At 37.2% G+C, this 9,644-nt stretch overlaps 1 pseudogene; it reads left to right on the forward strand.

Annotated features, from left to right (window-relative positions):
• Window positions 1-4,800: 4,800 nt before the first annotated feature.
• Window positions 4,801-9,132, forward strand: LOC118596548 (annotated as a pseudogene).
• Window positions 9,133-9,644: the final 512 nt, after the last annotated feature.

Here is a 9,644-nt window from a genome sequence, read left to right on the forward strand (position 1 = left end):
GAAACTAGTAGCATTTGACTGGTTAAGCTTTTAGGCTTTGGAGCAGCACAGTTCAGCTGAGATTCATGTGGATGAGGACTCAGAGACATCCAGTCTGAGGAAACACGTTCACCCAAGAAGCTGGCAAGGTGAGGTAGCTGTGGCTTCTTCTGCTTCTCTGATCTTCCAGCATTTACTCCAATAACTGGCCTCAAGTTTGATTTTATTAATAAGACATTTTAAGATTCCTGCTACAACCACTGGGCTAGCAATGTTTCACACAGGAAGAACTCTGCTCTGAAGCTGCTTTCTACCCATGTCCCCATGTCCCTCTTTCCACGTGCTTCAGACCTGCATCCTGAGTCTGTAATTTGTCCTCTCAAATGCATCTGACCTCCAGTGAGTCCTTTTTGCTTGTCACCCTGCCATAATAACTGCTTCAGAACACCAGAAATGTCACTCATGATTACAAAGAATTCAGGAGTGTATTCCATTACCAGGATATGCTAAGACAAAGACCCTAGAAAGAAGGAAGGGAGAGAGGAAGAGAGGGAGAGAGGAAGAGAGGGAGAGAGGAAGAGAGGGAGATAGGAAGAGAGGGAGGGAGGAAGAGAGGGAGAGAGGGAGGAAAGAAGGAGAGAAGGAATAAAGGAAGGAAGGAAGAGAATAATACAGAACACAAGACTATCTGTTGTCTGTTCTATACCATGAACTGACAGGTGACTAGAACTTCTACTAGGCGGGAGGCCCCTATGATGCATTCGATGTTGTACCATCTCGTTTTCTCAGAAGAGAAATGCTGTAGCAACAACATGGAAATTATAAATATTCCCAATATTCTTGCCAGAAAGGCTGATGTGCTCTCTTGATTCATGCCTGCCTATAAAGAGCAACTGCCCCTTCATTTTCATGTGCTGCTTACAAGAAAAATCAAGCTTGTGTTTCCTGGCTGAGCACATATACAGTCTTTGCTGGTATCACATGTCCCTCTCAATAAACTAACTCATTAACGAATTATCAGCCAACAAAGAAGATCCCATTCTGATAGTAAAGTTGTGTCTCTAGTGTATCCTTTCTGTTTCAAATTTTTAAAAAATTCTAGTATTATTCAAAGAACTATCCATGCACATAAGCATGTGGCTAATTTCACCTGCACCATTACCTAATTCTTTTATAAACTTTTGTTTTTCTTTTGCTTTCAACATAACATATGTGCTTTTTTAAAATACTCTGGTAAAGCAACTTGACAGTTGGTAGCTGTCTGGCTGATTATTCAACATATGTACCACTTAATGCACAGGTCTCAGTGATGCGGTCCCCAACGATGATCCTACTGGGATAAAAGTCAACAAATAGAGCTTTTCACAGAGTGCATTTACTTGGGGAGAGTTAAATATTTGAAAGGTGTTTAGCACTTAAGATTTAAACCTAATGTCATAAGAATTACAGGGTCAGCATCTCCCCATGCACAACACAAGCTCTCGATTTCACATAGGAGCTCCATATGTCAGGAAATCACCTCTTTAATTAGATCTCTGTAGCCTCATTGTAACTTACCACTGTCACAAGCCTTGGATAAAATCCTATTCCCAGGAAACCTTTCAGCAAACAGTTAGCTGGGGGTTCTTTCGAGATGTTGAGACAGATTCTCCCAGATTGCAAGCAATTTTAAATTAGCTGCTCTGGAAAGTAGTGGGTGTGGTGTTATCTCAACATCCTCATATGTTACCTGAGCCTATTCCTTACGGAAAGCAAAACCTGTTCACACTAGTTTGTATTTCTGAAAGTAAAATTGGCCTGAAAAAAATCTGTCATTTATTCTATCTCCTCTGGACTAAAGAATAAGATAAAACACAGAAAGTATCCTCTTCACTATGGATAGCAGTACTACTGATCTGTAATGTCTACCTGATAGGTTAAGGCTTCTGAAATTTTAGAAATCATTCTCCAAAAGGATGAATGAACACAGCAGTCACATATGAGGATCAGTTTGCACTGCACTTAACTTCCATTAATTACATTGTCAGGTGTCATCTTTTCTAAAGCCCTAACAATATTTACTAACTTAACTGTCATTTGAGAGAGAGAAATAGAATGTATGTGTTCATTTATGCGTATGTGTTTTCATTGATGTGTGTGTGTACATGCTGCCTATGCATGAGTGTGTGTGTGTGTGTGTGTGTGTGTGTGTTCATTATTTATCATGTGTATGTGGAAGTTAGAATACAGCCTCCTGTGTAAGCCCTCACCTTCCACATTGTGAGGATCTCTTGTTGGACATTCCAGGCAAACTGGCCCAAAAGCTTTCAGGAACTGCCTTGTCTCCTCCTTCCGTCTTGCCGTAGGGGAGCTGGAATTACAAATGTGCATCGGTGGTTTCTGCCGAACGTGGGTCTTGGGTTCTGCACTGCAGTTCTCACACATACACAGCAAGCATCTTGCTCCTGAGTCCTCTCCCCAACCTCACTCTGGCATACCTGTAGTTACAACAAACAGAGTCTGAGCAGAAGTGTGGTTTGTCTTTGTGGCAAAGATAAACATCACAGCTGTGCTATATCCTAAACTAGACTCTCAGTTTTAAGCAGGGTGGCACACTGTTGAATGGTAGCATATTTTATACTAAATATTTAAGAAAACAAGTATACCATAAGATTTTGTTTTGGATAACATAAGGCAATGTCCTTGGCATGAGGATCTTTGGGGCACTTGAGTTATTGTAAAGTACAGCAATCAACTATTCTAAAACAACGTTCTCAAATTAAATGCAACTCTACAAAGAGCAGAAAAGTGAGATCTAATATACCATATTGTGCACATTAAACTGACTGCATGATACAACCTGGAAGTATCTGAGAGTTAACTATCTCCCGGTGAGAGGAAGTTTGACCAACGAAAGAGATGAAAAGACTAAGCAGACAGACCTCTTCCTCTTCTCCCAAGCCTGCAATATGGATGATTCCGTATGAAATGCTCAGGAATCTACTACGTGCTGAGTGAGACACTTATCTAGCTACAACAGGACTGATTTTAAACTATTAGTAAGATGTCAACACAGCATTTTAATTATTTCCCACATCCTTTCTGTGCCTGACCTCCTTTCTTTTTCACTCTTCCTGCCTTTGATTTACACATTAGCTCTTAATTCTCACTCCAGACTCCATATTATAGGGAAAACAGCAACCAAAACCATGCTATCAAGTTAAGAATATTACATGGGAGAGTTGACTTTCCCCAGTCTGAACATGGAACATTTTCCAGGTCATTATTAGATTTCAATTGTCACACTTGTTTCATTTTAACCTATGTAATTCAAAGAGTTCCTGTAAACTAATTTTATTTGCTCAAAAGAGAAGTGATACTATGACATTCTCTCTTCTTGTCTAAGGAATCTAAAGTTGTATTAAAACCAGTGAAGCTTAGAGCCAGAGAGTGAATTGTAACTTACATAGTGCAATTAGAACACTTCTGTCAAAACTTCCCAAACCTCCTTGGAAGTGAAGGATGCCAACATTCACCTCTGTGAGGAAGGCAAAGCATTGTTAAAAGCGGGTGAATGGAGCTGGCTTGCTATCTGAAGTATCCATTTGTTCTTTCTAGGGGAATTGCCATTTGTTCCCAAAGCTTCAACAGCTGTAGCCACCAGGAAGTGACAGGTAAGGAGAAGCAGAATCTATAGCTGAGGATAATGAATGAGAGAGGTCAAAATGTCAATTTTAATGGTGTCATTGCTACCCACAGCAAGCATCTCTATCATGACTGCTCCACGACTTCTTACAATATGGAAAACAAACAAAACTGTCAGCCACTGAAACTAAGTCCCTAGTCACCTGTAGGCTCATGCATTATAAGTTGATGTAGATTCTCAGTCTTTATGTTGCTTTGATAACCTCTTAAAGTCAATGATATCCTATGTGGAACTAATATAACAATGATTTTGAATTCATACCATATCAAAATAAAAATACCAAAAAACTTAACTGGTTCATCAGAAATGGAGTATAGAGTGTTTTATCATATATTCAATTTAAACACACACAGGGTATATGTTGAAAACAAGGACTGAACTACAAGAAGGAACTAAAATTTTTGTCTAATATTAGCACTAATAAATGATCTAATCATTGTTTAAATTAGAGTATCATAATATTATAAATGCATAGTTTTGGCTATGTCAATATTTCTTTCCAAAACATGATAGAATTTTTAATAAATGCTTTATTTTAAACATAACAAGAACAGACATTATAACAAGATCAAGAATAAGTATTCTTTCTTTATTCCTTCTCTTAGTCTTCAATTTTCTAATTCATATTTTGACTCCAAGAAGAAAAATATGAGTTCACACTTATTTTGCCAGGTGTAACTTTTTCCCAAAATTATAGTAGTCAATATATTATGAAACACTAGACTATTCAGAAGCAAAGTTTGGGGTAGCTGTATCAGAAAACTTGCATGCATGTACTCATGATCTGTGTGAGATGCTGGGGTAATTACTCCAATGGTTAACACACAAACACAGAAAGTGTTTACTTTTTCTACAAAGGAAGATGGTTCAAAACCTAGTTCTGCTGTTCAAGGCAAGACTTCTCTGTGAAGTTCTCTGTATACACCACTTAGTCATGCATATTACACTATGGCTTCTTATCATCATTATTAAAAGTCTCCAAAACCAGGAGAAATACAAGCAGAACTTAACTAATTAGCACACACTCACATATGGGCCTGTAGTTAAAATAAATTTGAAATTTCTGGTTCCATTTAAGTCCAGTTCCTTGGATTATCCTTCTGTAGAACATTCAAGTTCCTTCCAATGGTTAGGAAATGCACAAGGTAAGAAGGTAGAGAATATTAATTTTAAACTCTAACTTCCATTTACAACTTAAGAGATGAAGGAGCAAAATATTTAATAAAAATCTATCATGGGGACAAGTAATATATCTAAAATAAATCAGAAATTATCAGCATTCTAATCAGCTTCAATTATTATTTTTCATTTTCAGTTTTTCCAGAACTATTACTTGGCCACATTGATGATCCAAGATTAATTTTCATTGTGAAACTTGCTTCTGATAAAATAAGAATCCACATAGACTTATCATGTTGCAGGAGATAATAAAAAGAGAAGTTTTCAAACTCTGTATAGTACAATGGCTTTCCCCAAAACAGATCTTCCCTTTCAAGCACCAGATCAATAAGTGACCCCTTTGATCGGAGAACAAACTAAACTCCTCTATGTTTTGCTTGCTGCTTTCATTTTCTCCCCACTAAAAGATGAAGCCACTTAAGTGGCAAACCACAAAAGCACCATGACACTTTTGTAGTAGTAAAGAGTTCAAAAAGTAAATAAAACTTTTGAAACTTACAGTTGAGAACAAAGCGAGCACCCAGTAGCTCAGTATCCCTTTGGGGTTGAGGTATATCCAGAGCATCAAGAATCAGTACTTCCATTTCGACACCCTAGTGATCGAAATAGCATTCATGGGACTTTAAAAGTCTTTTTGAAATAAAAAGTAGAGCAAACTACAAAAGTATGAATTCTAAGTTTTCTAAGCCACTGTATTGCTTCACAAAGAGTTTGGTTGGGATAAATGCAAGGTTGACACCTCAATCAACTGTTAAATGACCAACATACTGGCCCACATGGTGGTGACACAGGAATAGAGAATGAAGCAGTGTGCCTGTCCTCTTTAATTATCCATGGGATGAGGGACCTCAGGAGCATTTTGTCACTGTTGGCAGAACCCAATATTCTGATTAAATGTCCTTGATAAAATAAGGACTATTAAAAAGTATCAATGCCCCAGAGCAGCAATATATATGGAATACAATACTGTTGTATTATATTCCATACAGACTGGTCTAAGTTGACAGCCAAATTGAATGTTTTGTTATATACTAGATATCTGAAAGGCAAACACAGATGTTTCTTTTTTTTTTATTAATGTCTTTTATCTTCTTCACATTATAATATGGATTCATACCCTGAATATAGTGTTTCATGAACATGATAAGCCTTTTCATTTCCTTGGTCCTGGGAAGCATTCAGTCTTTTGCCATTAAGAAGTCAACTGTGTTTAGGTTTTGTCGAGTTGGCAATCTCCTTTAGCCCTGGTTTGCGTTCTCATACATGACTAGCTGTTACATTTGGCCCAGGTTCTTTTCTGCACATTCTGAGTTATTATATGGGCATTCTTTCCTATTAATGTGGTGAGATAGAGTTGATTCTTAAATGCATTTCTGAGTTGATTCCTACTTGGTTGCGAGGCATTATGCCTTCAATTCCCTGACTGCAACATTGCTCCAGTACCAGACAAAGATGTTACAGAGAAAGGCAACCATAGAAATCTTATGTAGACAGACACCAGAATGCTTTGCTACATTTTAATGTATGCAGCACATCCAATAAAAGTAGAAGAGATGTTTCTTTTAAAAAGCTATCTGAGGCATTCTGTACCTAAGGGCTAAAAAGATATTTTTCTGCATGTTTTACAATATCAAGAAATCCTGGTTTGGCATATATTTTAAATCAAAGGGGAAAGTTCAGATTCTCCACATGTCTCATACTCTTGGGTCTTGGTAAATGAAGAAGTTCATAGTGGTACTGAACAAGGCCCACTTATGGAGATCACAGCCATTTTTATGTAGATCCAATACCTGTTTGGTTCTCACACTCAGAATTAGACTCGCTGATTCAGTAAGTGGCGAAATTTAACTGAGAAGGAAAATAATGGATAACTATGAATATGGAAAATGTGCCCTAATGAAAAAGCCACCATAATGTCAGAATAACAACTAACAAAGCCCATTCTGTACCTTTGCATTTCTTACTATAAATGTTAATTGCAGAATATATAGAATAAGATATGCTATATGTGTATCAATATGTATACATAGCATTTCCTGCTTTGTCTGATTTTATATCCATGCTGAAGTTGGAGTGATAGTTTTGAATTACTTCTCTTTACAAATTCTCCTTTTCCCTGCTTTCCCTGCATTATGAGTTCTCTGGCTTCAGACATCATTGTTTTCCCTGTCTGGAAGTCCTTCTGGAATTCTGGCTTTATGTAATGCTATCGTGAAGGGTTGCTGGATTCTTTTCCTCTCCACTTGTATACTGTCAAGGGACTCTTTTGAAGACCTTACTTTCACCATCAAGTATGAGGGAGGCAGACCCAGTGGCCTTCAGGGATTTAATTAGAGTTCACCAAGTTAGAATCTCCAAGCTCTCAAAGACCTAATTTAAATATAAGTTCACTCACTTTTTCAACTGTTTCTTAGGCCCTTATTAAAATTTCAGGTTATTAAAGAGAACATCCTGTGTTTTACAGTACATAGAAAATAAACCTTGGTTATGCAGAATCTCAAACATCTCCAGGTACAAATGCAAACTCCTGCCAATCGCAAGAAAAATAATAATGAATTAGTTTATAAATTATTGAAGCTGTCATTGTATAATTTTGTCAATCATGATCAATTATATCTGTATGGGTAGCATTTGCTTTACAGGACTACATACTGGTAGTTGTAACAGAAAATAACTTCATATCTTTGAGATCAGTCATCCCAATATTGTTTTGTATAAAAATGATTATTAGTTTTAATGGTTTTAACTATAGGTAGTGTTGTTTTCCTTTAGTTCAGCTGTCAGTTAGAAACCTTGTTAAAGGTTGATGACTAGTCACATCAATTTTTTAACTTTTTCCTGGTAAAGCCTTTGTTACGTAAGTCTGCAAAAATAAAATTTAAATAATGCTAGCTCAATTCTGTTGTCAACAATGCAATTTCATGAAGAAATGCTAGTCTTCATTTTTGGCCTCTAACTTTCTACATTAAGCACAATGTGTTACCTAGAAATGGATGTAAAATATTAACTGATTGCAGCATGATGTTTAATAGCTAACCATGACTGACATCCACATAGCTCTGACTTGCAAATAAGGTCACACACACACACACACACACACACACACACACACACACACACACCTGGCCAGAGAAAAATCAAGAAGGTGGTTTCTACAGCTTTTATTTGTCAAGACTTCCTTATGCAGATCACTCAAACAAAATGTAAAAACAGCACAGACTGGAGAAATGGGAAGAAAACAGAAGCTGTGGCAACTAGGGTTGATCTTATAGAACACTGACAAGGCTCGACTGTACATCTTTCAGTATCATTTTCTAGTGTTTCTTTTGTTTCCACTATGAAGAACATTTCATGGTGAAAGAATTGTGAGGACTCTAGAACAGCTCATGTTTTCAAGTATTTTGAAGCTCACATTCCCTTAACATTATCATGTAACAAGTACATGGACTTTCTCAAAATTTAATGGTTACTTTGTTTTAAGAAGCAGATGAAAGATTTGGGATTCATCCCAAAGTTGTAGAACCAAAGCCATTTGTCCTGTGCTTGCCCGTCTCTCCTTTACTTCCAGCATGCTAGAAGCTGTTGTGCCATTCCCAAGGACTTCTTGGTAGGTGGGATGGCCAAGGCCATCTCCAAAGGGATGGCAGAAGATCTCATGTGTCAAGCTGCTGCTGCAGAATCAACATGCCACAAGCAACAGATAAGTAATGCAAGGGCATTATATACCGTATGTTTCATATCCCCAAGGAGTGAGGGGTCCTATCCTTCTGGCATGGTAACCTGGCTGGTGACATTAGATACTTCTCTGAGCTCTCAATTTTGCCTTCAGAGATAAATACAAACAGTTTTTCCAGGGTGGTGTGGACAGGAAGAGTCAGTTTGGCCACCATTTTACAGGGAATCTAAAATTAGTTGGTGTCACTGATTGTCCTTTATATTCCTTCTTCATTTTGTCTATCACAGAAGAGCTGATGTGGCCAAAGCTGAAGCCTCTAGGGAATTCAAAGTCTTCCATGACTTCCTGGTTAAAATCTGTAACTCCAATGAGATTAAAGATTTGTATTAAGGCTTTTTAATGTATCTTTGTAGGGTGTTATCATCTACTGAGTGGCCTACTTTACCACTCACTGCAAAGGGGATGCTTCCAGATCTCAAGAATGTTCATGTTTTTGTTAGCTGGATAAGAGCAGGCTGAAGCTGCCATTGCTATCTTGACTTCCTATCCCCTTGATAAGCATCACATAATGAGGATACAAAGAAATAGTTCTGATGCTCATAAGCATGTTTGACTGATTACTTGTTTGGAAGAAAGCAAATTTTTCTCAAGAGTACGTGACCCAATGTTTTAGAGACATGGATGTTGCTTTTATGTTTATTTTGTATGAAAAAATCAAGACACACACAATTATTTCCCAGGTGTTCCCCCATGTGAAGAAGCATGTTGTATTATGTAACATATCTTGGGCATTCTGGAAAGACTCTCTGGGTTATATGTTTTATCAATAGCAACTATTTGTTAGTTGAAAACATTTCCATGGTGATGATAATAATTAGACCCAATAATATTTTTTATTTCAGACACACCAGATTAAAAAATAAAACTTGAAGAAAAAAAATATCAGGACAAACAACAAAAGATCTGGGGTTATCTGGAGAGCTAATGGTGAGATTCAGCAAGGGATTCCATCATCTGTTTACACTGAATTTTATATTATTTATGTGCTTTTAGCAGGCATAAAATCTTAGGTAACATTTTATTCATTTCATTTTTAAGAAAAATATAGCAGTGGATACACAAATA

The sequence above is a fragment of the Onychomys torridus genome, chromosome 15 (assembly GCF_903995425.1).
Source record: "Onychomys torridus chromosome 15, mOncTor1.1, whole genome shotgun sequence".
NCBI lineage: Eukaryota > Metazoa > Chordata > Mammalia > Rodentia > Cricetidae > Onychomys > Onychomys torridus.